Consider the following 19,826-nt stretch of genomic DNA (forward strand, 5'->3'; position numbering starts at 1 on the left):
TTTGCTCCCTATTCATTATTCTATATGCTCCTGTTTTTGTCAAGTTTTTGGTGTTTTACACCTTTATTTGTTTACACCAAATTTATCTGAGTCCTTTTTTTAAGTCTATGTTTATATCTCTGCACCACTTTTGTTTGCTTGTTTCTTTTTTTTCCAAATGTGGGCATGGTTTAGGGTTTTTCAGATCTTTTTGCCTAACTCATCAATTGTGAGAAAATCCAGTCTTCCCATAGAGTGATTTCGTGTACCCCAGAAATTTTTGCGGCTTTTTGTGAAACGTGCTACTTTTTCTTCTAAAAGGTGGCAAGTAAGAAAAAAATAAATTTTTGTATTTAAGCAAAAATCATGAAACTAGTGAGACATTTTGATTAATTGGTTGCAAAAAAAACAACAGCCAATACCACAAGACAAAAAAAGAAAAGTGACTTAAGAAAATCCTCAAATGATGAATTGGGCTTTTTATGGCTTCAGAGTTCTTCATTGAAAATTATAGTTATACTTATAATTTTAAGTTTCTTGCTCAGTACTGTTATATCCACTCATTCAGCAAACTACATCCGCTTCATTATTTTATTAAAATCGTACGTTGCTTTCATTTTACAAAAATAATTTATGTTGGTCACGGATGAAATGTCTGGGTTTTCGGCTGGCATTGGTTTGTAGCTACCGACAGTGTGTAGAATTAAAATTCAGTCATACTGATGGTATAGAGTATCTGAAGGTGAAAAGTTGAACTCACAGTTTTTCCTCTCCAAGCACAAAAGAAAAGAGTGGTAGAAATGTGTAAAGTCTATTGTATGATATGCAAGATTGTGCTGGAATGTCATAGATGCAAACTAATAAGTCTACATTCTCCATATCAAAGCCAAGCAAAAACGTAAATTATGTCTGATGAAATAAAATTCAGTTTTGGGTTTGCAGGTCTTCTAATGGGGTCAGAAGACTCTCTATAAATTTGGCAAGTAGCAGTAACCTTTAATAGTTTGCTGACTAAGCGACGCAGTCATTATTTATTGCCTTACACCTATTATAAAAATGAATATGTGTTGCATTATCAGAAGGACAATTATGTCAGTGAAATTACATAATGAAAATAGATTTATAGGATGAGAGATTTTTCTTTATCTTTGAGTTATGATCCTCATTGAACACTCATGGCCGTACAAATAAGTGTAGACACATGACAGGTACTTGATTAAAGATATATCTCGGGAATAATGTGCCCCCTACTATAAATTAGAACGTATTAGAAATCAGCAAAGTGGTCCGTGATCAAATAATGGCACATGGCTGCAGTTCAAGGACTTTTATACAACTCTTGACTAAATATAATTTCAGTAATTGTTGGACATCCAAAATATATTATTGGTCATATTTTCCTTAAAACAACCATTCAACCATTCACATGTCCTCTGGGCTGTACATTTCAGACTGGACTCTATCGGCTCATGCACATGGCCGTATTACAGCTCAGTTTGGTATGAAGCAGTAAGAGGTGCATTGTACCCCATAGAGTTCCATAAGGCGCCTAGTTTACTTTTATATGCCTCCAATTTTATAAAGGTGCATGCAGAGATTTTTTTTTTTTGCTAAATTCCATATAATTCCAACTTAAACTTAAAATCATGGCATGAACGATGTATATACAAGGTATACAATTATCAGGATATTTTAGGGTTTGCCTTAAGGGACAATTTTTATTTCATCCAAGACACATTAGTTAATCACAAGTTTGATAAAGGATACATTAATGTCCATATAAACTATTGATTTGTTTTCCCATAGAAAGAGATATTCATTTCAAATTATTATGCACATCCAGTTTTATGTCAGGTTAAAAACCCGATTGCTCTTGAAAGAAGGAAAATAAATAAGCAAAAGTGAAGATATGAAAAAATGGGAGCATAGTGAACAGGTTAATTATTTAACACCATTTCCTGAGATGGAGGGGTTTTTCAATTTTGAAACATCCCTTTAAATCCCTGAAATGTAATAGATACATGTAAATCTGCAATTTCATTTTTAAAAGAAATAATAATAATAATGGTGATAGTGATGACAGTAACATTAGTAAAAAAAAAAAAAAAAGAATGTAATAATTATTAATAGAAATGAGGATGATACTAATGCTAATATTATTAGTATAGAAATGATTGTATGGATACTTATTTTAATAATAGTAGTAAGCACATCATGAACAATTAATAATAATGATTATTAATAATAATTTAAGAATTAGATAACTTATCTTAATAGTCATTAAATGTAAATGTTACTATGTTGTAGAATATTAGTTCTACATGAAAAAATATAATAAAATATACCTCTTTGTAAAAAGTAAATGAAGTTGGTAATCATATTAAGCCTACACATTTGTGGGCACAGATTGCACTTTCAGTTTTATATATTGACTTACCAAATGTATTTGATGCCCATGCAGCACAGCTCTTTTCAGTGTCATTCAGACGTGCTGGTTTTAGCAAATTGCTCTTTTGTTAAGTTCCCTGCATTTAAGGGATTCTCCCCAATAATATCAGCAGGGGGTGAACTGGGTAATTGTCCCCATTGACCTCAATTAGCATGTAAGAAAGTTCTCCAGCAAAGTGAGGCTGGGAACAACCACCCTTGCAATCAATATCCAACTGCTTTCATATATGGACAGTTTAGCCTGGCCGTTCACCTCTGAGTCCATACCAAACAGCATCCTCTGCTGGCATATTTCATTTTTAGCTTACTTGGGTATGTAGGAATTATATCATGATTATTATTTTATTATAAGTCTCGGTTCTTTGATAGTGTTGCTTTACAAAAAAAATTATTTAGTTAGTTAAAATGTCATGGGGGTAAATGTTATTCATGACATAGCACTTGAAGAATGTGCTTGATTTAAGTTGATATGTAAATATTTTCTAATGCCAATGGAAAAATCTGTTACATTAAAAGGAAACCTTAATCATGATTTACCGCTAAACGGTATTAGGAGCTCTTTATCAGCCTCCTAATACCCTCTTGAATGATGCATGTATTAGTTTTTAAACACATATTTGGCATTTAAAGGGAATCTGTCACTAGGATTTTGCTACCCAATCTGAGAACGGCATAATGTATGGACGGAGACGCTGATTCCAGCGATGTATCGCTTACTGGGCTGCTTGCTGCAGTTGTGATTAAAAACTGTTATAAGTTTCAGATCTACCAATTCTCTTAACTTTGAGCTGTGTCTAACCCCGCCCACCCCACTGATTGGCAGCTTTCTGTGCACAAATAGAAAGCTGCCAATCAGTGGTGGAGGCGTGGCAGGACTACCTGGCAGTAGGAAAAGTAGTCCTCTAATGATAATCTCCTGCTGATAAAACATTAATGTAATAAAAATTACACTAAACAACCCAGTAAATGATACATCACTGGAATCAGGGTCTCTGCTTCTTCATTATGCTTCTCACAAATTAGGTAGCAAAAACCTGACTGATGACAGATTCCCTTTAAGGCTCAGTTTAATGGTCCCTACTCTCCCTGTCAGTGGTCACCTGATCAGTCCAGGTCAATTTATGTCCTCAGCAGTGTAACTGACATCGTGGCATGTGTGGAGAGAGTTGGGAGGCTGAAAAGAAGTCATCCTTCTTCCCTGCCTCCCTGCATTCCACGCTCATCCAAGATTTAAGTTACAATGATGTGGTCGTGCTTCCACCACGCAATGGCATACATTGACAACGGTAGCAAACTAGTCTGGTGACCACTGACAGGGATAGCAGAGACAATTAAATTTAGCATATTTAGTGTTTAGGACTAATATAGACATCATTAAAGAGTGTAGTAGAAGGCTGATAAAGTGTTCCTCATACCCACTAGTGGTAAATCCTGATGACAGGTTCCCTTTAAATATGAAATAGGCATTAACATTACATAGTAAATAATCTTGCCCAATGTTGGCTGCACATCCAACCACAGTTACAACACAATATTCAGTATGGCCTTCAGTCTTTTCCTTACTAAGAATAGGAAATCGGGTTCTTGGTTTCCAACTGATTTTCAATATGACATTAATGATGTGAATCCTCCTGTTTGCAAGTGTGCTACTGTTGTAGTAACTATTTCAACAAAATAAATGCTTTACATATACCGTGATTCTTCATGTTATTCTAATATCAACAAAAAATGACCCCCCAGCACCTGTACTCCTACAAAGCTCCAAGCAAACTTACATATTAGCTATACAGTCATGGCCAAAAGTATTGAGAATGAGACAAATAGTAATTTTTCCAAAGTTTACTGCTTCATTTTTTGTAATGGCAATTTGCATATACTCCTGAATGTCAAAGAGTGATCAGCTTAACAGCAATTACTGTACTTGCAAAGTCAATATTTGCCCAGAAAATTAACTTTAACCCCCAAAACACATTTCAACATCATTGCAGTCCTGCCTTAAAAGGAGCAGCTAACATCGTTTTAGTGATTGATCCATTAACACAGGTGTGGGTGTTGATGAGGACAGGGCTGGTGATCAATCACTCATGATTAAGTAAGAATGACATCACTGGACACTTTAAAAGGAGGCTGGTTCTTGGTATCATTGTTTCTCTTCAGTTAACCATGGTTATCTCTAAAGAAACACATGCAGCCATCATTGCACTGCAAAAAAATGGCCTAACAGGGAAGAGTATCGCAGCTACAAAGATTGCACCTCAGTCAACAATCTATCGCATCATCAAGAACTTCAAGGAGAGAGCTTCCATTGTTGTCAAAAGGGCTCCAGGGCGCCCAAGAAAGACCAGCAAGCGCCAGGACCGTATCTTAAAACTGTTTCAGCTGCGGGATCGGACTACCAGCAGTGCCGAGCTTGCTCAGGAATGGCAGCAGGCTGGTGTGAGTGCTTCTGCATTCACTGTGAGGCGGAGACTCTTTGAGCAAGGGCTGGTTTCAAGGAGGGCAGCAAAGAAGCCACTTCTCTCCAGAAAAAACATCAGGGACCGACTGATATTCTGCAAAAGGTACAGGGAGTGGACTGCTGAGGACTGGGGCAAAGTCATTTTCTCTGATGAATCCTCTTTTCGATTGTTTGGGACATCTGGAAAACAGCTTATTCGGAGAAGAAGAGGTGAGCGCTACCACCAGTCTTGTCTCATGCCAACTGTAAAGCATCCTGAAACCATTCATGTGTGGGACTGCTTCTCAGCCAAGGGAATCGACTCACTCACAGTCTTGCCTAAAAACACAGCCATGAATAAAGAATGGTACCAGAATGTCCTCCAAGAGCAACTTCTCCCAACCGTCCAAGAGCAGTTTGGCGCCCAACAATGCCTTTTCCAGCATGATGGAGCACCTTGCCATAAAGCAAAGGTGATAACTAAATGGCTCATGGAACAAAACATAGAGATTTTGGGTCCATGGCCTGGAAACTCCCCAGATCTTAATCCCATTGAGAACTTGTGGTCAATCATCAAGAGACGGGTGGACAAACAAAAACCAACAAATTCTGGCAAAATGCAAGCATTGATTATGCAAGAATGGACTGCTATCAGTCAGGATTTGGTCCAAAAGTTGATTGAGAGCATGCCAGGGAGAATTACAGAGGTCTTGAAGAAGAAGGGGCAACACTGCAAATATTGACTTGCTGCATTAACTCATTCTAACTGTCAATATAACCTATTGGTACTCATAATATGATTGCAATTATATTTCTGTATGTGATATAAACATCAGACAAACACTAATAAAAACCAGAGGCCAGCAGATCATGTGAAAATATAATTTTGGTGTCATTCTCAAAACTTTTGGCCATGACTGTATTCACTGGGCTCCAGTAGCCGGATGGAGACCAAAAGAATGCCCTTTGACCTCCATCAGACCAACATACATTGGAATACCAAGATAAAGCATGTAATAGTGTTGTAAAGTACACTGCTCAATACAATGAAATCCAGTAAAATATGGTATACCATGTGAAAAGCTATTTATCAAGGATGATAGATGTTACTGAATGACATCCATCTCAAGTCTCCATTTGATATAAACAGTAATGTTCTGAAAAGAGGAGGTTCCATTGTGACGCCACAGCTGTGGGTCCATATATACAGTAGACAGTTATGTCACCAAAGCTTCCCCAGGCTAAGTGGAAATAGAAAAAGCAGCCAGAGTCCCCGAACAGATCAAATAGACATATGGGGTATTATGTGTGTGATAGGGAAGGCTTGCAGCTCACTTATCTATACACACATAATGTGACTGCCAAAGAGCTAAGCCTTAGTCTGGCACAAACTTTTTCCTTCTACTGTTACTACCACCACAGCCATAATAGTGCTCCCTACCAATATTGGTTATGGGATCCCAGTGAGCAATGTTTATTGATGGGAACCATGAACCATACCTGCCTCGGTTGTGTCACCTGTACTGTCCCTCAGACCCCAGGCAACTTAAACACCAAAACAGAATGTTTCCCCTCTTCTCCCACTGCACCAACAATGCTCCCTTCCCAGGAGGAGCTTTCATGGAGCTGATGGCTGGATCCCGAGAAGTAGTTTCCAGAGCTCCAGTGTCAGGGGACTTGCTATAGAGAAGGAGACAGTTCTTCTTGGCCACGTACTTAACTGTATGTCTGTGTATTGGAAGCAGTGTCAGACTGAAGAACATTGGTCCCACCAGAGGATTTGATTCTGAGGGCCCACCTTTCTCCCCCGCTAAAGAGCCCCATAGCAGCTGCAAGAATTGCACTATGAACTCTCCTGAAGGAGAAGCCAGAGCCCACCGGAGGATTCACCGGTTCTCTGGTGAGCCAGTCCAACCCTGATTGGAGCGCTCATTGTGTCATGTGAACAAGGCCCTATTCTATCAAATAATCAATCTATTCTTAGTAGGAAACGACTTTCTTCTTAAACGTTATTTTACCCAAACAAAAATAATTAAGATAATAATAATAATAATTTTTATTTTTATAGCGCCAACATATTCCGCAGCACTTTACAAATTTTAGGGGGGACTTATACAGACAATACAGAATAAGCATATTTCATATCGAAAGGAGTGAGGGCCCTGCTCGCAAGCTTACAGTCTATGAGGAAATGGGGGAGACACAAAAGGTAAAGTGTACATAAATTGTATAATGCAGCCTTGATATACTAAATAGGATAAATAATACATGGACTGGTCGCCAGCCAGTATGTGTGCAGTCCTGACCGAGGCTATTATGTGCATGGTTGGTATGAACCTGAAATTGAAGAAGATTTTAAAAGGGGGGAAAACTGGGACGGACAGATAGTGTGTGGAGGCGATACGCCAGTCTAAAGAAATGGGTTTTTAGGGTCCGCTTTAAACTGTGGGTATTGGGAATTAATCGAACTGTCCTGGGTAGTGCATTCCAAAGAATTGGTGCAGCACGCGAGAAATCTTGGAGACGGGAGTGGGAAGTTCGGATTATGGAGGATTTTAGTTTTAAGTCACTGACAAAACGGAGGGCACGTGTAGAGTGGTAGACTGAGACAAGGGAGGAGATGTAGGGGGGTACTGAAGCATGAAGCGCTTTGTGGGTAAGCATAATAAGTTTAAATTGAACTCTATATTGGATGGGTATCCAATGCAATGACTGGCACAGGGAAGAGGCATCTGTGTAGCGGTTGGCGAGGAATATGATCCTGGCTGCTGCATTAAGGACGGATTGGAGAGGGGAGAGTTTAGTAAGAGGGAGACCGATAAGTAGAGAGCTACAGTAAGATAAAAATGAAAGACTCAAACCTTGGCAAACATGCATTATAAATGTGCCTTGCTTCGAGCTGGTATTTAGAAGCCAGTGTGATTCATTTATAGTGCTGTGATCACAGGGGCACAATGGTTGTGCTCACACTATCAAAGGGTAATGCTGTAATGAACAACTGCCACCAACTGCAGGGTTGGAGAAATCTCCTGATGACGGCAGTTTAGTGTTTATAATGCAGCAATCAGTAGTGATAATGGCATTACATGGGAGGGAGGCATCTTTTCCACACCTGAACAGCTAAAATGAGCTGTCATTAACCCCTTCACGATATATGCCGTACATGTAAGGCGCAAGTGGGAAGTGGATGTATGGATGGGGCTCACTGGTTAAGCCCACCCCATACCTGGCAGGTGATGCCTTTGTGTTACAGACAGGACCTGCCTCTAACAATCGCAATTGTTAACCTGTTAAACGCCGCTGTCAATCTCTGACAGTGGCATCTAACACACGCCATTCAATGCGCCCATCAGCAAGCCTCTGACGTGATTGCGGGTCACTGATGGGTTGCGATGACAGGTCTGTTGAAGACCTCCGTGCTTGTCATTACGGAACTCCTTGGAAACCCTACCTGTGACCGAGCTTCAAAGAAGACCATGGTTTCTGCTATATGCAGCGACGCCGTGGCATCACTGTATATAACCAAAGAGATCAAACAATCGCAGCTTAAGAACACTGAAAACTAAAAAAAAAAGTTTTTAAAAAATATTTAACAAAAACATAAAAATTAAAATCACACTCCCCCTTTACACCCATTGAAAATAAATATATTCAAAAATTTAAAAAAATACACATATTTGATATCACCGCATTCAAAAAAGTCAGATCTATCAAAATATAAAAGAATTAACCTGTAAATACCATGAATGAAAAAAATTCAAGAACGAGAAATTTATGTTTTTTTGGTCACTGCAATTCCACAAACAATGCTGTAACAAGCGATTTAACTCCTTTACAGCCTGGGGCGTAATAGTACGCACCAGGCTGTCACCACCTGTTCAGCGCGGGCTCCGGCGCTGAGCCCACACTGAACCGGGCACATGTCAGCTGATCGGTAAACGGCATAACAAGAAAAAAATTCTAAACGTCAGAATTACGTTTTTTGGTCGCCGCAACATTGCAATAAAATGCAATAACGGGCGATCAAAACATCGGATCTACCCCAAAATGATATCAATAAAAACTTCAGCTCGGTGTGCAAAAAATAAGCCCTCACTCAGCCCCAGATCCTAAAAAATGAAGATGCTACGGGTCTTGGAAAATGGCGGCATTTTTTTTTTTTTTTAGCAAACTTTGGATTTTTTTTTCACCACTTACATAAAAAAGAACCTATACATGTTTGGAATCTACGACCTCATAATGACCTGGAGAATAAGAATGGCACGTCAGTTTTAGCATTCAGTGAATGTGGTAAAAAAAAATTTAAAAAAACATCTGTGGTATTGCACTTTTTTTGCAATTTCACCGCACTTGGAATTATTTTCCCGTTTTCACGTACACGATATGGTAAAACTAGTAATGGAAAAAAAAAATGGAAAATCCCAGGGTCCTTAAGTCGTTAAGCATCACATCTATCCCAGAAAAGGTATCAATAAAAACTTTGTTTTACCCCACAAGAAATAAGCCATCACACAGCTCCATCAACTGAAAAATGAAACCGTTACAGGTCTCAGAAAATGGCGACAAAAAATTTTTATTTTTTTCAAACTTCTGATTTTTATTCCACCACTAAAATAATTTGCTGTAATTATATTGATGAGCAGAATTATATTGCAAGGTCATTTTTACAATAAAATGTACACTGTAAAAAAAATTCAAAAAACAATGTCAGAATTCTTTTTTTTTTCACAATTTCTCCGCACTTGGAATTTTTTTCCCATTTTCCTGTACACTATATGGTAAAATGAATGGTGTTATTCAAAAGTACAACTCGTTTCGCAAAAAAACAAGCCCTGATATGTCTATATGGATAGAAAAATAAAAAGATTATTCCTCTGGGAAGAAGGGAAGGAAAAAAACAAAAATGAAAAAATAGAAATCAGTGGACAGGAAGTAAATGTTCCTTAGATTAGTCATTTACATTTTTTTTTACAATATTTTTTAATGACAACCTCAGGATAGGCTATTAATATTGGAACGGTGGGGTCTTACACCTAGTACGCTCAGCTGTTTTAAGTTTAGGCAGTGGATGGATGTAAACAGTGAACGGAGCCAAATAGCATAGCTCCGTTTACTATGTAGTGGCCAATCTCAGGTATTGCAGCTTAGCTCCTATTAAAATGGATATAAACTGAACCGCCCTACCCAGGAACAGCCACTGCACAGTAAACAGAGCTATGCTGTTCGGCTTCGTTTACTGTTTACAACCAGCCGCCACACATTTTTTCTTTCAATTGTGCCTGGAATTGGCAAAAAATAATGTCCGGACACCCTCTTAGGACCTATAGGACATATTGAACAGAACTATATGAAAAGTAAAAGAGGAGTACCATGTGAATGTTCTAAGCATGTCAAGCGTCACGTCCTGGTTAGTGATGAGCGAGCATGCTCGTTACTCGAGATTTACGAGCATGCTCTGGTTAGTGATGAGCGAGCATGCTCGTTACTCGAGATTTACGAGCATGCTTGGGTGCTCGCCGAGTATCTTCAGCGTGCTCGGGTGTTATGTTTGAGTCACTCTGTGCTCATGATTTGCGACTGTTTGACAGCTTTAATACATGTGAGGAATGCCTGCTTCTTAGGCATTCCTCAGATGTATTAAAGCTGTCAAACAGTTGCAAATCATGAGTGCGGAGTGACTAAAACATAATACCCGAGCAGGCTGAAGATACTCAGCAAGCACCCGAGCATGCTCACCGAAAGGGTTAACAGAACATACTCGCTCATCACTAGTCCTGGTATGTGGGTTAGCTTGTAACCTCCCCGCAGGTGATCACCACAGTTATCTTATCTGTATCAAATGACACATGTTACATGTACATAGAGATAATTTACTTGTAATGTCTGACTTCTTTCTACTCTATTTCATTTTAACCAAGGCGTCGTAATGTGTGCAGTTACTATGTGACTCTGTCTTCAACAATCAGACCAGTTAACATCGCATTCATCCTCAATTCTATAGACTAACCGGTGAGAAATTGCATCCATCTGTTGCTGACATTCCTGTCCCACTTAAACAAGTGCAATATAATAAACAGGATGGGGAACAAAAGTACATTGTTTGATGTCTCAGTCTTCATTGGTAGGCTCTTGCCCTGAAAGAAAATAGCATTTGGACACATGAAAAGTGACAATCAGATGAACACCATATGTCCGGTATGAATGAATAATACAATCACACAAGGAATCTTCATTTCTTATCAATAACAACGCCACCGCAGTCTCCTTCTTCTAGCAAATTGATGGGAATTAATTCATATTACTTAGAACCATTTTAAAGACTTAATGGGGCATATTGATTAATATTGTCTAAGTCTTAGTGCAAACTTGGAATAGATAGTTTTCAAATGAGCCAGATTTATTATAGTGATTCATGTTGTTTGATAAATTGGGGACTAGTTTAGACTGTCCAGTCTAAGTTTACAGCCCCCATCAGGTGTCTTATTTTATGCAAAAAATTTGAGCAAAAAAATTTATATAATTTTTTTGGTGCATGGTGTTGTACATTAAGCCTATACCCCTTTGAGTTAAATCATTTTTAGTGAAGCCAAACATCCTTGTCAGACAAGACACAGAAAAGGGTCTAAAATACATAATAAATATGGTGTCATAATACACAGTTATGGTTTTATTTTAGGCAAGTTGTGCTAGAATTCTGACGCAATTTGCTTGATAAATCTCTTCCAAAAATGTTTTTGTATTGATAAATTATGTTCATCCCCTTTACAATCTATCATGGTGCGGGCTCGCATCGTTTCAGGCACATGACAGCTGATCTAATCAGCTGTCATGTGCCCCTAACAGCCGCGGGTGGAATCGCGATCCACCCGCGGCTGTTAACATGTTAAATGCACTATCAATCTCCGACAACTGCATTTAACATAGCCTAAGAAACAGGCATTCCTCACATGTATTAAAGCTGTCAAACAGACGCAAATCGTGCACACAGAGTGACTCAAACATAACACCCGAGCACACTGAAGATACTCGGCGAGCACCCGAGCATGCTCGCCGAAAGGATTAACAGAGCACGCTCGCTCATCACTAGTAGTGAACCCTTGTGCTTCAAGAAGGTCATCTAACAAAGTACTTTGACATTTTATTCCAGCATTCTTGTGAAATAAAGAGGACCAAGAGGCGCATGATTAGAAAACTTAAATTGTGCACATTGAGAGCAGGATGCTACAAACTCTTTTACGTCCTGTCTCCAGTTACGCCACCAATAGAAGCGGGAGAGAAGTTCAGCAATTCGCATAACTCCAGCTTAAAAGGAGAAGAATAAAAAATGGACCCAATATATGACCTTTTGCCGGAAAGCTTTGGAAACGGGGGATCATCCTTTTGGTGGAGCATTAGATATATAACAAGTAGAGGCAATAATTTGTTTGGGTTCAGTTACCTGAGACGCATCAGTTATATCAAAAGACCTGCAGAGAGGATCAGTCGTGTGCTTTTTTTCTGACAGGACAGTAGGTAATGATAAAATTGAACCGTGAGGAGAAATGCGACCACTGAGTTTGATAAGGATTCAGTCTATGAGCAGATTGATAATAATCAAGATTTTTATGGTCACTATAAATACTTACCGGAACATTGGTTGTTTTTAGCAGATGTTGCAATTTCTAACCAAAGCGAGTTTTATATCGAAAAAGCCCTCAGTCCCCAATGAGGAACTTCCATTCTGAAGGAGAGAATTTTCTGCAAAAGAAGCAGCAAGGATCTTTTCAAGGATCTTTTCAATCTTTGTGAAAGAACTGCTCCTACAGCTATTGAAGAGGCAGTACCAGGAAAAACAGGCCAACATTTGGATGTTGTAGAACTGAAGAAGAGGAAAATCTTGAAGGCTTGAATATCTGAGTCCGGCCAGTTCCTTTTATTAGCGCTCTTAGGAGTGAGAGTTGTAAGAGGAGAACATTAAGGGGAATATATCATAGGTGTCATTAGAAAATACCTACTAGGCTTTTGCATTGACTTGCGTTACATGTATTTTTTTAAAAAAAAGAAATCTTTATTGAAAAAAAAATTAGTAATCTTGCCATATTCGCAGGTTTCCACTGGAGCTTTTTTATACTCATACTTCCTGTCTTTACATAAAAAAAAACAACTTTTCATTGACTTCTTATCAGAAGCAAGATTACAATGACAGATAACACCTTTATACACAGTTGATAACACAAGATCCACCATTCACAATAGGTGACAATGACCTTTGCACAGGCATAATAGTTGCTTTAGTATAAAAGATAGGTTCAGAGTCTGCTTGTTACAGCTAATCTAAAGGCCCCGTCACACTTAGCGACGCTGCAACGATCCCGACAACGATGCGACCTGTCAGGGATCGTTGCTGCGTCGCTATGTGGTCGCTGGTGAGTTGTCAAACAGGCAGGCTCACCAACGATCAGGAGAGCAGCGACATCGTGGAAAGAATCTTTCCATGATGTCCTGCTCTTGGTTACCAACCTGCTGAAGCAGGAGCAGGCTGGTAAACATGATAAACATCGGGTTACTAGGGGCACACGCGCACCTAGTAACCCGTTGTTTATCATGGTTACCACTCTGCTACGGTGAGCGGGAGGTTACCGCTCACTTTAGCAGGCTTGTAACCATGATAAACAACGGGTTACTAGGTGCGTGTGTAACCCGATGTTTATCATGGTTACCAGCCTGATCGCTGCTCCCGCTGGTCACACACAGCGATGTGTGCTGACCAGCGGGAGGGCAGCGACCAAAAAATGGTCCAGGACACTTTGCAGCTATCAGCGACCTCACAGCAGGGGCCTGATCGCTGCAAAGTGTCACACATAGCGACATCGCTGGTGAGGTCGCTGTTGCGTCACCAAAACCGTGACACAGCAGCGATCTCGCTAGCGATCTCGCTATGTGATTAATGTGATTTTCCTGAAACAGAAAGTCAGTGTAAAATAGCTAATTTATAGATAATACCAAGATTTATATTTAACATTTTTTATAAAGATTATAATATGGGAAAAAATATTGACCTTTTTTTAAGAAATACAGTAATGTGCAAAGGTTTTAGTCAGGTGCAGAAAAGATGCTGTAAAGTAAGAATGCTTTCAAAAATAGAATTTCTAACTGTTTAATTTTGTCAATTAACAAAATGTTAAGTGAATTAACAAATTGGAGATCGAAATCAAATCAATATTTGGTGTGACCTCCCTTTGCCTTCAAAACAGCATCAAAATATTACTTCTTCTAAGTACTTGCACAGTTTTTAAAGGAACCCGGCAGTATTGCTTTTCCAAACACATTGGAGAACTAACAACAGATCTGTAGATGTAGGCTTGTGCAAATCATTCTTCGTGTAATCACAGACAGACTTGATGATGTTGAGATCAGGGCTCTGTTGGTGTAATATTATCACAAACACAGTCAGTGGCAGAGTGAACATGACCCAGTTCATCAAATGCTCTACGGACAGCAGAATGGAATCAGGGAATGGAGCACATCATAAGATCATCTCATTGCCATAAAGGCACAGTCCAGGTCATGGTTTCACCAAATGTAAAAAATAAGCCATCTTTAACCAGTCAAAAAAAATGTTGCTGGCAAAGTTCAAAATACATTGATGCAGCAGAGTTGGATAGGCCAGAACAGCAAAACTGGATCAGTCAGACAACTACTGCAATGACATGATATAGCAAAGCTGGATTTTCTGGATGTCACATGAATCAGTGAGGAACAGCAGAACCAAATATGCAAGCAAGCAACTAGTACAGCAAAGCCAAATGTGTGGACAGCATCTTTGAAGTAGAACAATCTTGGCAGACAGCACCTTGGAACAGCAGAGCCAAGTCGGCAAAAAAGGCACCTTTGTTTAGCAGACTCGAGTGTGTGGAAAGCCGATTTGATGGACAGACACCTTGGTATACCAAATATGTTTTGTTCTAGAGGGGCAGACTTGAAGAAGACTGCAGCAGAGCCCAGCAAAGCTGCGTTTGTCAATTTGTTCAACAAGGTTTCTACATGCAGTAATAGAGTAGGCATAATACCTGAATACTCAGGCAGCGCGAAACCTCCTCAGCCATCCTTAGAACTCCTGTGAGGATGACATTAGACATCAGATACCATGGTAATCTAATGCACAGAAAAACATAGAAAGCTGGTTCCTGGTGAAGGAAGATGTGCTGACTGATGCTGGAGACAGAAGAGTGAGTAACATTGGATTTTGTCTTCATAGTTTTTACCATAAGTAATAAATCGTTGGTGAATTTATATTGTTTTTTTATTTGTTTGTTTGATTTAAACTACTATTTTAAAAATAAAGTTTAAAAAAAATAATAAAATAATTGTTTTTTGTTGCCATGTTAGACACGTAACATTTTAATTTCTCCGTTGATATGACACATTGATGCTTGATTTTTTATTGCAAAATTTTTATGGTTTTGTGTCTTTTAAATATTTTTTCAAAAATGTTGAAACTATTTTTTAAGTCCCCTCAAGGGACTTGTACCTGAGATCACATGATCACAGGTACAGTATACTATAATATTTCTATATTGTGAATTATAATTTTGGCAATCCCCTATTACGATCTGCAGGTTCTAGATCAACTTTGGCATCTAATTAGTCCAACAAAGTAAGGAGGGCAATGGAGTGACAGAGGTGGTCCCCCTCTTGCAGTAGCTATTGACCTAATGCCGATCACTGCAGTTACTAGTGGGTGTCGGTATTTGAAATACGTGTTAGCAATTTTTATTTGAACTATGTAACCTCGGAGTGGCAAAACAGAGTGCCGGATTTTGCCTTGAATGATTGTCCATAAAACAGACTATGGCCCCGATTCATCAAGACCAGCGTATTTCACGTCAATCTTGATGAGGTGGTATGTTGGAGTTGAACACTAGAGGTTTACGCTCTTAATGAATCAGGCAAATCTTTCTCCAGTCGTCACCCCCATCCCCCATATTTTGGCAGGGCCAAGAGAAAGTGGTGTGAAACCACCAAAACTCACAACTCTTCAAAGTGATTTACACCAGAATTCTAGTTTAATCACTTTAATTAATCAGGGCCTATATTTCCATGGGCCTACGAGCTGACAGTACAGGTCAGGCCTTGAACTATCAAGTGGGCACAATTAAGGACTAGACTCTTTTCAAATCACAGATTATCTATTTTACTAACTTACCTAGCACTGCCATTTTCCACAGCACTGTAGAAACATTATCATCACTGTCACCATTGGGCCTGGCAATCTAAATTACTTACCAGTACTTCTTTGCACAGAAACCAGATGAAACCTTTGCAGATGTTGTCCTTGATGTGATTAGAACCCAGGACTCCAGCTCTGCAAAGCAACAGCGCTAACCACTGAGCCACCACAAATATGCAGTCACTTAGCCCCTGAACGGTATATGACATACATACCCATCATGCGAGTGTCACTTTGTGCTCCATGTCAGATATATACATCATGTTTATAACACAGTACAACGTCAGTTTCAGCTGCAAAAGCCTGACTGATATACACAGTCGGGCTCCAGTTGTAACTGGTAGGATCTGTTTTCTAGATGATCAGAACTTTTGCCCCTCATATGCCGCTGTCAATAGTGAGAGGGTTCCCTATGTCAGCTCATTGCCTTGCCATCCCCACTGCGCAATCGCAGCGAGCTATGACGATTGGAAGCCTGACAATGGTCTCCTGATCTGCCATATACTACAGCCTAGCGGATCCTAGCGGAGGTGAGGTCTGATAGGTTACCTGTTAGTTAATTACTAACAGGCTTGGTAATGCCCTGCACTACTCAAGAAGTGCAGTGTATTACATATGTGACTATAGGATAACATGTTCAAGTCCTCATGGGGGACTAATATATATTGGAAAAATGTTTATAAATGTTTAAAAAGGGAAAGGAAATCTTAAATACAGAACTTAAAAACATTGGCAAGCCTGCTTTACCAAAAGCTTTACAAGTGATTAAAATAGCATGGATCATTGGCTCAATAGTGCCCCCCCCTTCCTCCTTTGTTTGCCACCTCTTGCCTATTGACTGGTTCCTAAATATCCAATAGTAGCACATAAACAAATATTCAGAAGGAAACTTGAATGTTGATGGCCAAGGAACATTGAGGAATCCAAAATGGAAGTAAATTGCCATTTTCTTTATTTACCACGTTTATTTAAAAGTTTGTTTTTGAAACCCTTTAGGTTTTAGTATGACCTCATTCACATGTGTACAGCCATAAAACCCAGTCTCCTGCAAGTCTACTGAATGGAGAACATACAGAAACTTGTATAATTATTTAGCAAAGCTGGGGGATATTTGGGGGTTGCAGTTGTAATACAATTGTTAAAATGCAACCATGTGAAACGAGCGTAGAAGAGAAGGTTTACCATTGCAACTGTGTTTTTTTGCATTATTACAAAAAGTCTATTTTGTGTCTACAGATCAGATACAAACTATGATAACAAGTCCTGTGTAGTCTGATCCTGCAGTCACAGGCTTACCTGTCTACAACACTGGGGTTGCATTTATTAGTTGTGTCTGGTCGATTGTTTTATGCCAACTAATTGAAGTCAAACTTGTGTACTTACCTCACTGGTCTGGCATCCATCTTCTGATCAAAAAACATTGCATGCCACAAGTTATAATCAGGTTCAAGAACCAATTAAATACAACAACTGATGAGGGTAACGAGTGGGAACGATCTCATCGAAATCTATTAAATCAGTTCTGGCATTCGTGTTCCTCCGATGCTTCACCACTACGCAATATAAAAAACAAGACAGGATGGCCACATAAATGGACAGCTTAGACTTGTCCTACAGACTTTCCTCCAGTTTAGGTTTCGAGTTTTATAACCAACCTTTATTATATTTGTAAATATTACACAGATTTAGAAACATCAATGACAGCCATGTCATCACACTATGAATACATGCCCCCTAGTGTCTATACTCATAATTACAGTGTTGGTAATAGGAAAGAATAGAATGGAAATTCTTCTGGAGGTAGACATTAAAGCGATCTCTGGTTACGTTCCCACAATGAGTTTTTGAGTGCTGCGTAATTTCGCTGTGCAAAAACCGCAGCATCTTTTTCTTCCAGCAAAGAGGATGAGGTTTATAGAAATCTCATGCCCACTGTGCTTTTTTTAAGCAGAGTAATTTGACGTGCGGTGCGTGTTGTAAATCTGCAACATGTCAAAGTCATTTACTGGTACGCTGAGTTTTCTGTGCAGATTTTCTCCATAGGATTGCATTAGAGGCGGAAAATGTGCAAGGAAAAAAAGCATTAAAAACACATGGAGTTCACAAATGACTGTATCAATAAAGTTTTGCCAAAGTCAAATAATAGGAAGTAACAAAAGCAAATAACATACCAAAGAGAGAAAAAAGCCACAGTGTCAAAAACACGATTAAACGCATAAAAATGCACTCCAAAGTAATGAGGAAGAAAGCAAGTCACCTAATTTACCCAAAAGGTGCAGAAATGCTGCAAAAATTCTGCATCAAGGACTCACCAAATACTCATCATGGGAACGTAGCCTTCGTAGTAGTTTTATATTCAGAAAATTGAATATGAAAAGGTTAAACATTTTAATATATTAACTTATAACCTGCTTGCTATTTTTGTACCTAGATATCCATACTTTTTCTATAGGCATGCAAAGAAGTAGAGTTGGGGGTATAATTTGCATTTTATTTTGCATTTAAAAGAGAAAATGTGTAAAAATAAATAAAATGGATCAATTATTCTGTTTATGTAGGGTTGTAATAGATTGATTCATGCTGCACAGATTCATAGTAAAGATCACAAGCTTGTGTAACGTATGAAGTATGTTGTTCTAAAATCCTTATACATGAATATACAATTAGTCCTGAGAACAGTGCTGAGTGCCTAACATCTACTAACCTTATACTACCACTGTAGGAATCAGGGATGCAAGCTTGGGCAGAAAAATTAGCCTAATATACTAACTGGTTGTGTCCTTTTATCTTAATTTAAAGGATTTCATAGCTCTCCAGCAGTGGCTAAAATCCAACTCCCAGCCTGTGGAAAGTTGAAGACAATTGTCTTTGAATAATAATAACCATTGTAATAATAATAATAATAATAATTAGGATACTGATGTCGTTGGAAAGTGTAGAAATAATAATAATAATAATAACAATAATAATTAGGATACTGATGTTGTTGGAAAGTGTAGAAATAATAATAATAATAATAATAATAACAATAATAATTAGGATACTGATGTTGGAAAGTGTAGAAATAATAATAATAATAACAATAATAATTAGGATACTGATGTTGTTGAAAAGTATAGAAATAAGGATAAAATAATAATAATAATTATTATTATTATTATTATTATTAGGATACTAATGTTGCTGGAAAGTATAGAAATAATAATAACAATAATAATTAGGATACTTATAATGCTGAAAAGTGTAGAAATAAGGATAGATAAATAAATAATAATAATAATTAGGATACTGATGTTGCTGGAAAATGTAGAAATAAAGATAAATAATAATAATAATAATTAGGATACTGATGTTGCTGTAAAGTGTAGAAATAAGGATAAATAGTAGCAGTAGTAGTAATAATAATAATAATAGTAATAATTAGGATACTGATGTTGCTGAAAAGTGTAGAAATAATAATAATAACAATAATAATTAGGATACTGATGTTGCTGAAAAGTGTTGAAATAAGGATAAATAATAATAAAATTAGGATACTGATGTGACTGGAAACTGTAGAAATAAGGATTAATAATAATAAGTATGCATAAAAATATTCAATACATTAAATCTAATAATTAAAAATTAATTTCACCTACATACATTGGTTATTTAATTTTTTTCTTGAATTTCGATAGATAAAAGCCATATAATACCATAAAGATTCCGTATTCCTCCTCTAAAATTGTTAAATATTCAGCTGTTGAAATTAGT

This window comes from Phyllobates terribilis, unplaced genomic scaffold (genome assembly GCF_046119375.1).
Source record: "Phyllobates terribilis strain yellow unplaced genomic scaffold, ASM4611937v1 Scaffold_1__5_contigs__length_1240528914, whole genome shotgun sequence".
Classification (NCBI taxonomy): domain Eukaryota; kingdom Metazoa; phylum Chordata; class Amphibia; order Anura; family Dendrobatidae; genus Phyllobates; species Phyllobates terribilis.